Here is a 13,871-nt window from a genome sequence, read left to right as displayed (position 1 = left end):
AGGAGTCGGGAGCATGAGCATAATCCCCATCAGTCACTGCAGCCCCTCGAGTCAAATCCCTGCCAGGCTAGCAGAGTTCTAATAAGGAACAGAACATGGCTAGAGAAGGGGCAGAGGCTGATGGCGGGGAGGATGCGGCCAGGGTGAGGGGCAAGGGCTGTTGTAACTGCCACACAGCCGAGCAGCCTCAGAAAATGACCCGTGGGCATCAAAACCACACATCAACAGAAAACTATTTTAAACTGCTATTTTTTCAACACTGGGAAGCAATGAAGACATGAATAAGGTAAGACCCCCAGGACGATGCCTGATCGTCCTTGTAGGGGGAATTCTGAACCGTGATGGGGAAAAGGCCACAATAAATGCTAGACACTGGAAAAACCGCTACAAGCATTCTGGGGCCAAAAGTTCTTTATGGTGAGTGCGTGGGTGCATGCGTGTAAGAGTCCGTGCGTGTGTGTGTGTGTGTGTGTGTGTGTGTGTGTGTGTGTGGTTGTTGAGACTGTGGACTACAGGTACCTAGCACCTAGCTAGGAGTTTGTTCACATATAGCACCATCGGAGCACTGCTCACAATTCAGCTGAAGTGCAGTCTGTATCTCATCCTTATGGAGAGTTCCAGTTTGGGAACTCTCCAAACCCAATAGGAGAGAATCTGTCTCAGGTCTGTTGGGATTGGATCTCTCTCTCTCTCTCTCTCTCTCTCTCTCTCTCTCTCTCTCTCTCTCTCTCTCGCTCTCTCTCTCTCTCCCTCCCTCCCTCCCTCCTTCCCCCCTCTTTCTCTCTGTCTCTCTGTCTCTGTCTCTCTCTCCCTCCCTCTCTCCCTCCCTTCCTCCTTCCCCTCTTCTCTCTCTCTCTCTCTCTCTCTCTCTCTCTCTCTCTCTCTCTCTCTCTCTCTCTCTCTCTCTCTCTCTCTCTGTATCTCTCTATCTCTCTCACTGCGAAAAGAGCAGGCAAGCTTTCTGCATGCCTGCAGGCCAGCCTGTTCCCTTATTCATAACGCAGGCCAGCAGGCCTTGTAAGTGTATATGCTGGGTCGTCTGAGGACACTGGGGTGTTCATTTTAAAATTAGATTCATCCTAATTATATGAAAACAGCCCACATGTGGTTGGCCATAACACCAGGAAAACATTACTCAGCACCTGCCTGCTGGGTGTGGCTTCACCAGGACAACCCTGGGCTGGTTTACCATCGGGCCCTGCCCTCTTAGAACTTCAACTCTAACAAAGAAACACTCACTGACAAATAAGAGTTCTAGATGCTAAACAGTAAAGAAGAAAATGACATTAGGTGACCTAAGCACATAGTGTCCCCAGTAGACAAATGAAGAACACTCACAGAAGTGACATGTGTTCACTGGACAGAATCAGGCAGATTTTCAATTTTGACTTTATACATAGGCTTTCCTTTTTATTTTCAAGCTGAGGACCAAGCTAGGACCTCCAGTGTGCTGGGCTAGCTGTGTGAGAGCCCAGTCCTTGCTGGGTAAGTGAATGTGTGTGTGTGTGTGTGTGTGTGTGTGTGTGTGTATGCATGTATAAGTCTGTGCATAATGAACTCACTTTTCTTTTAAAAAGATTTTCTCCACTGCTGAGTGAAGCCTTATTACACCATCTCTGTCCTGGCTGGTTTTGTGTGTCAACTTGACACAAATTGGAGTTATCATAGAGAAAGGATTCTCCCCTGAGGAAATGCCTCCATGAGATCTAGCTGTAAGGCATTTTTTTCAATTAGTGATTAGTGGGGGATGGCCCATTGTAGGTGGTATCATCCCTGGGCTGCTGGGCCTGGGTTCAGCTCCTGTCTCCAAGTTTCTGCCCTGTGTGAGTTTCTGTCCTGGTCTCCTTTGGTGATGAACAGCAATGTGGAAGTGTAAGCTGAATAAACCCTTTCCTCCTCAACTTGCTTCTTGGTCATGATGTTTTGTGTAGGAATAGAGACCCTGACTAAGACAGTCTCACATAAGGGATTTGAATTTGGACATCTCTAGTTTTGATCTCCATGGAGTTTCTAGACTCCTTCCCACATCATACTCAGGAAACAGGCCTCTTCTGAACCATCCACCACTGAGCACCATACTGACATTCTCCTTCACAAGGATTATTTTGCAGCCTAAATGATGCTGAAGGTAAAATTTTAGGGAGCATTGTTCTCACACCACTTAAAGAATTATAGAATTTTGAATTATAACAGTATTATGCCATTTTATTATGCCATATTATTGTTGCTACAGTTCAAAGCCAGTAAGTAGCAGCCAGAGGTGTCCCGGCTGGAAGGAGTCAAGACTGGAATCCCACTGCTGCCTTGGGTGATGTGCAGACAACACATTGCCCCCCACACACTCTAGGCCTTGGTCTCCATCTTCAGTGTCGAGCTCACAACTGATCAGGACAGAGGATCTTCCATCCCTTCACTATATATGAAAGTGGATAATACTCGCTCTGTGGACCATTACAAAAAGTCCTTGCCAACTCTTGCATTAAAGATTAATGAGATGACCTGATTTACCCATAATTAGCATTTTATTAAGACTACTTTTATTTAGACTAGATGGTATTTGTATAATGCTATCTTGTATATGAAGCCAGTACGAGAAGTGGTTCCCACCTTGTTTTCTGACAGGATATCACTGGAGCCTGCCTGTGGGGTCATTACTAGCTGAGGAAAAACACGGAGAGATTTACTTTTATAGGTTGAAATACCAAGAGTTAGATATAACTGAAAGACACTATCGGGGCCAACTGTTTCACTAGGAACCACACTTTCAGGAATGTCAGTAATGGTTTGCAGAGTCAGACTTGTAGACAGGAGAGCTGAATGGAGTGCTCCCCTCAATGCTCCAGGCAGGTCTGACTCAGTGTACCTGACAGAGCCCAGCAGGACTCTGCTCAGCATGGATAGGTCACCTTGTCTCTTTCCTTCTTTCTTTTACTGACAGTTGAACCCAAAGTCTTGTACTGTTAGGCACTGTCCCCTGAGCATCCCCTAAGTCCCCCTTACTCCTTTCTTAGAATAAGAGGTAATAAGGTTTTCAGAGGGTGAAATATATACTGTTATAATTAGAAGGGAGTTTTTTCCTTGACTTGTGCATATTATCCATGCCTCTCAGAGTTCCTTTGTGGGGGTATTTTTACCAACCTGGCTGTATATATGATAAAGGGTATTTATTATAGTTCCTAGTTAAATATCTTTTCATAACTAAAAGAGATGACCAATTTTAGTAAGCAATACTAAAATAAATACTATGAAAATTAACATTTTATAAATCAAACTTATATAATGCACCATTTGGATACCCTTAAGCCCCTATGTCAGAGAAATAATTCAACAGTTCTGCCAACTCACCAAGGGTCAGCTCTGGGTCTCTGTCCCCCGACCTCTCTACTAATGTATGTATGCTGTTTAATAGGCACTGAAAATTAAAACCCATCAACTAACACTTTCATACTGTTCATATATCAATGGTTTTAATATGCTGAGTAAAATACAGGCTAAAATTAAATCCACTTCTTGATTTTTGTCAACTAATGAGATTATCAGACAAAAATGTACCTATGTGACTCACAGCATACTTCCCTAACACAGGGCAGTTATTGATAATTGATGCCAGACACTTCCAAACTTCAAACTACCATGTTGTTTAAAGAATAAACTTTCATTGCTATGTGGTATGCCCATTTCCTTACATGTTTCTATGGCTGTGTTCTCTCCATAGTTGTGGACCAGAAAGATTCAAGAGAACTTCTATGTGAATGTATGTCACTCTATGAACCATTACCAAGAATTCTTCCCAACTCTTGGGCTAAACATAAATGAGATTATCTAATGTACCCATAATTATCATATTATGACTAGGAAACTCAGGCTCTGATAAAGCAGGGTATTTATTAAAACTGCTCTTTATGGTAATTAGGCTGTACTTGTATAACGGAATACTCATCCCTTCATTCAGCCACTTCATCACCATTTATAATTTTGATTAAAGAAATCAAATCCCAGACAGTTAGGATATCAATAATCGATATTAAGTAATGTATCAATACAACAGCAGCACTATTTCTCTCTGGTCGCCGAGGAGCAACTGTGTTCCTGTCAGACACAGGGAATAGAGGGTCCATGTCCTTTAGGATCACACACGACTGTGAAGAAGATGAGAGACAATCTTTAAACTTCATTTGAAAATATCTCAAAGAGAATCTAACATGCAATCTGCTTTCAAATTAAACTTAAAATTCCTGCAAGTATAAAAATCATCCTGCTAAAAATATGATCAGAATTAAGATGAGAACTGTTTCATATGTTAAAGAAAGTTAAGCCTGTTTCCAAGGATATCAAGAAACAGGCAAAAGTCTAGGCCAGACAGTCTCTCTCCCCTGGCCAGGGAAGGCGTCTGAAGTCTGCCTGCCCCAGCAGTCTCTCTTGCTGTCCTTCCTGCGAACACCAGAATTCTCACAGGTTCTGAATGCTTCCCACTTCCTGTTATTTCCCAGCCTTTTCTGTCTTTCTTTCTCTCCATCCCTAGCTATACACTTCTACTGGACCCTGTGTGGACCTTACCACAGGACTTACCAATACTGTAAGTCCATATCCAGTATCAATAGTTGTTACTATGAATATCTAACCTGTGGCAGAACCTAGATGCCAGCCAAGGTTTAGACCATATACTGATTATTTATCCATCACAGAGGCAGACGCTGAATATTCTATGAAGACAGGTTAAGCCAGGACACAAATCCCCACACTCCCACCACCCAGGCTTGGCGCCTCACTTCTGTGCCAGGGTCCTTACTATAGCAACTTTGCTGGACATTACACAAACTTTGTTAACATTTTTGGCATTTACATCTGGTACCACTTGCTTTAGTGGGTAGAAGGCAATGATGCTGACAACCTACCATGTACAGGACAGTCCCCCACCAAAGACTTATCTGGTCCAAAATAGTAATGCTTTCTAATATTGAGACACTCCATACTACACTGTAACCTCCTGTTGACTGCACCAAGGGGCTCTGCACATTTCCCTAACAGAAATTTTAAGTGTTTGTCATGTTACTTTGACATATACTATCACTCCTGGCACATAGTGGATGCTCGATTCATTTGGGATAGATGGATGCACTCTAGGGGGAAAAGTATATTTTAAAGTTTTTTAAGGAAACAATTGTCAAAAATCTGAGCATATATCCCTTTCTTTGTCCAGACTTTCTTCCTCGCACTTCCTTTCTGTTATTTTTGCTTGCTTGTTTGTTTGTGTGAGACAAACATAGCCTAATGTTGTCAAGGCTGATGTCAAACTTATGATTCTCCTGCCTCAGCACCTCAAATGGTGGAATTACAAGTATGTATGCCACTGTGCCCATCATGAGAGCATATTTTAAATAACAGTAAATACTAAGTGTGGAATGCATTTCCAGGAATACCTGCTTTACACTGTAATTATTAATCTGTACAATACAATTAGAAACCTAAATAAATGGGATTCTATACCCTCCAAGGCCGCAGGAGTGCGGGTGTTTGTTAAATTCTGTATAAGGACTAAGCTACAGGATAAACCAACCTCAGAGGCTATAGTTTGTGTCTTTAAGGGGCATTTGGTGTTAAATTCCTTTGGTCTTTTTTTTTTTTTTTTAGGAAAAAAATCAGATAAGAGTATATAACCTTTTAGTTCTCTGTGCTTTGGCTACATTGGAGTCATAGGTCAGAATCTTCAGGTACTGGACAATAGCAGGAGTTATAGGCAGGCTTGAATGGGATGGTAAAGGAGGATGGAAATACAGCAGAGATGGTGCTGTCTGCATGCACCACTTACTACTTTAAATGTTAAAAAATAAGTCAAGAGATGGTGTGCATTATTATGATTTTTTAAGTAATAGGGCTCTAAAATCACTGTGAAATACTTCTGTGATGGTATGAATCACTATCACATACAAACTGCTAGGGTCTTTCTTTTTTTTCATGGAAAGCAAAGATGTTCTGTATATGATGAAATGCAGGAAGACTTAAATGAATGAGGTTGATATTAAAAATGCAATACCAAGAACTCAGGTCCACACTCTGCCTTGAGGAACAATGGCCATTTGTTGTTTCCTAAATATGCATGCATCAAAGAAGATGAAGATGGCGCAAGTTTAATTACCTACCCTCCTCACTCTTGGAGTAACACACACCAGAGTAAAGACAGACTCTGGGACACTTATATTAAGTTGCTATTCTCAGGATTTCTAAGACACGACTGACAAAGAACAAGCAAGCTAATAGTAAAAGACAGGCTCTGCCACCGCATCCATGTGCCAGAGAAAGGACTGAAAGGGAGATCAGGATCTATGACCTGTGATGTGGGCATAGGTGGCATTGCGTACTGTGACATGAGTAGTGTCTTCCCCACTGTTTGTGAGTCATGACATATCCTGGACACAGAGATGGAGGCTACAAGCTTGGGCGTTCAGGTTGGTGAGACACTGGTGCATACAGCAGATAAATGTGAGAAAAGATGAACAGGAAGAAAATAGCACGGTTGTTAGCCTCAAGCATTCTTTGTTGGGCCCATGTTGCTGAACCCTAGGAAACCAGTCCTGAGAAAACACTAAGATGGTGGGGGGCAGTCTCTGATCCATCCTGCCTGCACAGGAGCAACAGATGTCAAAGGCCAGGTTGTTTCCTGGGTTCCTCGATGCCTGGGACCAAGCTGTGAATCGTACTTCAGCTCTCCTCAACACAGAAGCACAGTTGGCGCTTCCTCTTGCCCACCTGTACTCCAGCCTTGGCTTCAGCTGACTGATGGCTCCAATAGTCCCTTAAATTCTGCACCATGGAAGAAAGCAACAGTTCCCTTACGCCTTCTTTGGGCTCTAGAAACTTGTGTGAATAGTAGTTTAGTTGATCCTCCCTAAATGTTGGATGTGCTCCACCATGAGGTGGCAATATTCCATTAGGGATATACAAACACACATATGTGCATGTGTTCAGTACAGAACATGTTTAGTACACATTTGCAACTTTTGGTAAAACAGGATGCAAAAAAATGAAAACTACAAGAAAATATCAGGATGGAGAAGATAAAATGGAATTCAGATGCGTAAACCACCAACATCTTCAAACCACAACTTGGGCCATGAATTTGAACCTTGGTTTTTGGTCTTTCACAAACCTCTACATAAATGTCAACTTTGGTAACCATTGTTTAGCAGCAATTCCAAGTTATATTTTTCTGGCCAAAGCCTCTACTATGGTTACTCTGGGTTTTAAGTCTAGATATACATATTGTGCAGATTTAAAATGTCATGAACATCTTTGGCCATTGGACATATTTTCTGGGGTGCACCTTTGAGGATATGTGTCTGTGGTGATGAAAGGGCCATAGGATGTTTCAGATCATCAAGTCTCTTGGGTTCAAATCCAGGCCCTCTGACTATCAATTTAGAAAACCTAGCAGGGTTCATCATAGATACTGGCTTTCACTGACCAAGAGCTGCCCGCACACAATGCCTTAGGGCCTCCCTAAAATTATGGCACTAGAGACACAGGAACATTAGTGTTGGTGACAATCATTACTCTGACTCCCAAAGGAGGTGAGAGCATGTGATAGGGACTCTAGTTTGGATGTGGTATCTGTTCAAGTTCTATAATACCGTAGAAACTTCTGGAAATTAAAATGGAAATGAGCATACTGTGTCAGAAATTCATCAACCTCAATACATTCAAGCTCTTAGATTCAGTTGTGGATCCTGGTGGGGCTCTCACCGTACCACAAGACAAATAGCTCTCAGAAATGAAGTGAATTCATCCTCCCCTGACCCTCAGCCAAGGGTCTTAGTAGATGAAACCCCAATGGGCACGTCTATTTCATCAATGGAGGACGCTGCAGCACACCTGGGCTTAAATCTTTGCCACCTGTCACTGGCTACACTCTGACTTTCAAAGCATGTCACAGGGCCAGGTAGATATGTGAATATCTGCAGGCTGAGAAATCAAATAAATGCACGAAAATGACTTCCAAACAAACAGGCTATCTCACCATGCATTGCTTACCCAGCCTTAACACAGTTTAAGCCCTAATCACAGACAGTCACATGCTCTGACTCCTGATGTAATCCGGGCATTCATTTTTAGCCAAGCCACATTGAAAGATGGTGCTCATACTGACATGGAAGAGAAAGAGAAGTTGTCCTGCCCTGACCCATCCTCTTCAGATAACTGTACCCATGTTTAAGGGTCTTTCTAGGCACCCCATGTCAGGGATGGGCAGATCCCCACACAGGCTCTCATCACAATTTAGAAGTGGAACAGAGAAGGAAACAGACATGAAACACAGAGCTACCGAGATCAAGGCACAAAGCATTAGGGCTCCCTGCTCAGGAACTCTACTGCTACAGGGTCATTTTTAAATACCCAGCAGTCCTGCCCTCTCCATCTGTTTCAGACCAAAGCCAGGCCGACATACTGGATTCCGAGGGGGTTAGCCTAGTGGGCATGTTAGCCACTGATCCTACCTATCTTCTGAGCTCTATTTAAGTACTGAGGCATATGCCAGAACCTAGACCACTGGACCACATCAGCCTAGTTTCATAGAAAAATCTCCATCAGGATTTTTTTCCTCGTCATGTTCTCTTCATTTTCCTCCTCCTGAGAGTTTTCAGAGATGTGACTACATAAAGGGGTCTACTTTATTCTCTGTGACTCTGTCAGGTACCATGATAAACATCCTGCAAAAGGCATCCATTCTGATCCATTCTCCTGAATATCAAATCCAGATAGACCCTTCCACCCTATCCCACTTCCTTTTTCTGGTAAATTGGCTACCACAAAACTTGGCACTAAGTTAAATATACTACAGCAGTAAGCCCATTGGATTTTAGTAAAACGATCTTTCTCATTTCCCGAAACATCGATCTTCTCTTCTCTCCCACTATTAAAAGTACTAACATTATTTTGTAGGGATTTTTAATTAAATGGCTATTTTGTTATTTATTTTACAATACATGCATATGTGTGAGGGTATGTGTATCCACGTAAGGATGCCCAAGGATCCCAGCGGAGGACATTACATGCTCCGGAGATGGAGCTGTGGGCGCTTATGACCTGTCTGACTTGGGTGCTGGGAACTAAACTCAGGTCTTCTGAGAGCAACAAGCACTCCAGATTGCCGAGGCGTCTCCTCAGCTCCACTTTCAGGCTTTTATTATGCATTTACTCAGACACATTTCTAAAACTTAGTTCTCTATAAAAATAAATTACCATGATTACCAACTGCAATTTCCTAGTGTTCTGAATTGGCAAAAATTGCTGTGAATAATAATTTGGAAGTGACCCTTTAGGTACCAAACTCTAGTCACTTGAAAATTCAGATAATTGAATATTCCTCACAATCACCTGGATCAGAATATGTTTATAAAAGTGGAAAAAGGGTGAGGGAGGGGGAAACGCGGGGCAAAGGCTGGATGACTAAGAGCACGCCGTGACGAGCAGGTTATTTCTAAATCTATCACCAACTTTTTTGCATTATGTTAGACTCAGCGAGCCTGATATCCCCCTCCTCAGCCACCAGTTTTGTAGCCTAAACATTGTCACCATCAGCCCTTGGTCCCCCCCCCACCCCCCACCCCCCAGAGCTGCGGAAGCCAGGCGCCTTGTTATGACCTTGGAGTATGAGAAGCCCCTGAGTTCACTCGGTGATGAAGTGTCCGGTGTGTCATTGTCGCTCTTGGTCCTGACAATGCCTCTGGGGTGAGTAAGGCCCAGCTTAAGCTCAGGTGACTAAAGGTCAGTATCTTCAGGAAGCAAAGGGACAGGAGATGTGTGAGGCAGAAGCACTGTTGAGGATTGCTATACAGCCAAGGCCAAGGCTGGGAGGAGGGACTTGGAGAATTAACTATACAGAAAGGAAGATCAGCTGTTATCAGATGGAGTGTGAGAGAGATGCAAAGATTGACACCGCCCTCTCTCTCTCTCTCTCTCTCTCTCTCTCTCTCTTTCTCTCTCTCTCTGTGTGTGTGTGTGTGTGTGTGTGTGTTCACACCTCACCAGATTTTAGGCACATCCAAAATGGCAATGGTCAAGTACTTAGTCAGGCACTAGGGTCATGACAATGTGTTTTCTACTTGGTTCAGTACTCATGCCTGTGGGATGTTAAGTGTGCTTGCAGATGCTGTGAGAACAAGAGCACATGAAGTCATCGATGCTGCTGTCTTCCTGGACACCACGCCGTCATCCACAACAGTCAGAACTTAGTGTTAAGGAGGAAATTCACAGGTATCAGAACAAAAGAACCATTCTGACCACACTGAGGAGGGAAACAGAACAGAAAGCGGAGGGTCTCTGAGAGAGCACGCAGGAAGAAAGCCTGCCTGCTGCCCTAGAAGGCGCTTGTAACCTCCACAAAAGCGAGAGACTAAAGAGCAGGCTCCTCTACCTATCTCCCTGGAAGAGGAGAGCTTACTGCACAAGAAGTACCTCAGCCCCAGGGTAGCTCCAGGCACACCCTTCGCTGGGTGAATCCAGCATCTGCAAACACACTGGGAAGGAGAGGGCTTCAGTTTTCCCTCCCTCGGAAGAGGTGCTGGGTCACAGGGGAGCCGCAGCTCATCTCTGGTTACAGCGGAGAAGCTGGAGGGGGAGGGGGGTACTTATCCCCCTTCTAGAGCCAGTTACTCCATAGAGCAATACCTCGATGTCAGTGAGATTAAGCTTTTGCATTGTAATGCCAACAAGAACAGTTTCATTAAAAAATAGCAATTCTTAAGCAGTTCAGTATCATTTACCGTTACTCACAAAGTAAAGCAGATTTTCCTTGTCTAGTATATACTAAACAATTGGAGTTCATTTAAAAATAGGATCTCAATAGTATTTATTTAACATGGGAAAGCAATAAGTTGGTCTTCAACAATCTTTTCACAGAAAATGGCTCAAGCAAATGCACTTTTTACTTAATTTCCCCCTGGGTCAATTGAAGAACAGCCAATAAGCATGAAAACACTCTAAAATCTGCCCCTGTTCAAAATACTTCCCACTCAAACACCTTTTCTCTCAATGGTTCCCAGCGCATGACTTCTTTCAGAACGGGAAATAACAAGCTGAAGTGAATTAGGGAGATCAGTCATCCAGAATATTCACAATGAATCATGGAACATTTCTTTACCAAAAAGAAATTGTTATTCCTTCGCAACACAGTGAGGCAATATTTCATTACAGTATCAACAAACATGCTAAACCAGAGGAATCATATGGATACCCCCAACGTGTGTACAGTACTTGATACATCGTTCATCATTGACAAAATTGCTTGCTGTGTTCTCCTTTTCATGCATTGAACAAAGAATATTTGATTTGTTCAGTTTCAAACAGGTCTTTAGAACCGATCACCAGTATCTAGGATCAACCATACTCGAAGAGGGGGAATTTATGCAATGTTATTTTCTGATTCGACACAGCCTTTGAGTTTTTCATGTGCCTGCAAAAGGCAGAATAGGATATCGAACTTGCCTGCTCAGGTATTCTTTTCTTTATTTGGCGCATTATAGGAACGTTTAATAGATCCTTTTAAAACTTCCCACTTGGGGCAAATTATACTTTAATTAAAAGCAAAAAACCCAAAAACAATCCACGTATGCACACCCCGCCCCCTTCTTCTTAAAAACAAACCCGAAGGCTTTAAGAATTAGCTCCAATAATAATCCCACTGTGGTCACGGGAAATCTTCCTCCAAAATGACAACTGACCCTAGCAATAGAAACTCTCCAAAGACTTCTCCGGTCTTAGGGTGCACAGCTGACACCACCCGGATCATCACCAACAAGCAGGACCCCAAAAGATGCTGCGTCAAAAGAAGGGGAGGAAAAGAGCGACTCTGTAGGGAGCGAGCCCGCAGAGCGAGTGAGAGGCAGACTGACTTTGACCGCCACCAACATTCAGGAGCTTTCTTCTTTCCAAAGCCTGGAGTTCCCGAGCAGGAGCCAAAAAGAGGGGGAACACGAGACCCACAGTCCCTTTAAATCGCCCACACCCGCGCCTGTCAGCCTCTTCCGAACCCCCATGTCCTACAACTTCCTCCTCATGGAAACTTCCACTGGGTTCGGCGCCCAGGATGCCAAACTCCATTTCACAAGGAGCTTGTCCCTAGCTGGGTTCTGGCTTCAGGTCCCTGCACCGGGTGCACGAGCCCGAGAGGAACCGGGCGCAGAGACCCGTGACAGGGACAGAGCACTGCTCTGGCCACCCTCGCCTAGCCCGCAGGACCTGTAGCACCCCCTGCCCACCCTGCGCCCCCCGCCGCGCCAAGTTACCTTAGTGTTGGAGCCTGGCGGTGGCGCCCCGAGGCGGCGTGCGGGCGAGCTGCGGCCGAGCAGCCAGTGGCCTCCGCTCTGGTGCTCACATTAGCCATGCAAACTTAATCCCGCCGCGTCACGCCGGCCGTCCGCCCGCCCGCCCGCCTGCCCGAGGCTGCGCCGTGCTCGGCCGAGCTGCAGTCTCCTCCCCACTCCGCCCCCTCCGCCACTGGGTCCCGTGCGGCGCGGACCCCCGGGCGAGCTCGACTACCTGGACCTGTCAGCTCCCCTCTAGCGCCAGCGCCGAGGGGCGCGGCGTGGGTCCCAGGACACTGGCGACCTCTCTGCCGCGACCTGCGCGGGCGGCGAGGTGCAGGGCCCGAGTCCCCGCCTCCCGGGGACCCGGCACGCAGCCTTACTCGGGACTAGGGTGCCAGCTCCACAGCGACAGGCGAACAGCCGATCGTTCTTCCCCTCTGGTCCTCCAGCCCGTCCGATTCTCGCAGCAGCCGCGGCAGGCTCAGGCCACCCTGGCTCCTCCAGGGTCACAGAGAGGAAATGGCCTCCGGGCTGTGCACCCTGCCACGGCCAAAGCAACCCGCCACTCCGGCGCCCTGCGCACCTGCCGCCTAGGTGCAAGTGTCCCCCGTTACGACCCCGCGGTAATGGCGCCTTGTGCGCCGCCCTCCTGGGGTCACGTAGCTGCGGGTCTGGCGGCCGCGCGTCCACCCAACCAACTGCAGGAGCGCGGAGGTTCAAGTTGAGCCTTCATTCTTGTAGTTGAAGAGCCAAGAGTGTGACTGTGGCGGGGGTGGGGGGTGGGTGGGTATGAATGACAGGAGATTGAGGGGATCTCCAGGAGTACAACCCTCTGAGTCGCCCGACAGGCGCGGCAGGTGTCACCCCGTTCCTCCTTCCACCCCAAAACCACTTGTGGTGCGCGTGGAACTACCGGGCGCTCAGATCCTCCTGTGGCGCTGGCCTCTCTGCGCCCCCATACCAATGGACAATCCCTTGCTTGCCCTAAATGAGAAGTGCCCCCCCCCCCAACACCTCACTAAGTGTGTTCAGGGTTGATTTTACAAGTAGGATTTAAAGGGACACCTCGTTATTTCGCCTCTGTCCTAGAAATATAAATATAAAACCAGAAGACAAAAATAATCTCCACCATGGAAGGGTTCTGCCCTTACAAGCATTCCGCGCTGAAATGTCCATACCTAAAGTTCTGAAGGTTAAGCACTCAGGTTGGGAGAAAACACAGCGAGGCGACAGTGTGCAGCTCCAGATGACCCCGGCTGTCTCTCAGCTGTGCCTTGGAGGTAGGTAGGTTTTATTGAGAAATGCAGAGTGCCCAGAGAACAGGCAGCAGTGGGAAGTTAAAGTTGCGACAAAACTACTTTGATTAAGGACCAAATACAATTATGTTTTTTTGAGAACACTGTTAAAAAATACCTTGAAAATCTTTCTTCAATATGCAAGACGGTATAGTATACGGAGTCTGGCTAACTCAACGGAGGGAATGATGTCTAGATTGTTTTAAAGAGTTTTCTAGATTCCCCACGGGTGATAAGGTTTTTCCCCCCTGGCGTTACTTGGGCAGTCCACAGGAAA

At 45.5% G+C, this 13,871-nt stretch overlaps 1 protein-coding gene across 4 annotated transcripts in view; it reads right to left on the bottom strand.

Moving 5' to 3' along the window:
• Thrb (thyroid hormone receptor beta) overlaps positions 1-12,894 on the bottom strand; it is a 337,372-nt gene extending 324,478 nt beyond the window's left edge. For 3 of the 4 annotated variants that reach the window (XM_052190377.1, XM_052190380.1, XM_052190379.1), the window contains exon 1: positions 12,279-12,587. The gene's annotated coding sequence lies outside the window, so the exon portion shown is untranslated. Of the gene's footprint in view, positions 1-12,278; positions 12,588-12,679 lie in introns of those variants that run through there. The other variant, XM_052190378.1, reaches the window with a different exon arrangement.
• Between the last annotated feature and the right edge of the window lie 977 nt (positions 12,895-13,871).

The sequence above is a fragment of the Apodemus sylvaticus genome, chromosome 8 (assembly GCF_947179515.1).
Source record: "Apodemus sylvaticus chromosome 8, mApoSyl1.1, whole genome shotgun sequence".
In the NCBI taxonomy this organism is placed as follows: domain Eukaryota; kingdom Metazoa; phylum Chordata; class Mammalia; order Rodentia; family Muridae; genus Apodemus; species Apodemus sylvaticus.
The sequence above is the reverse complement of the archived record's forward strand: the minus strand, read 5'-3'. Positions and strand labels throughout refer to the sequence as shown.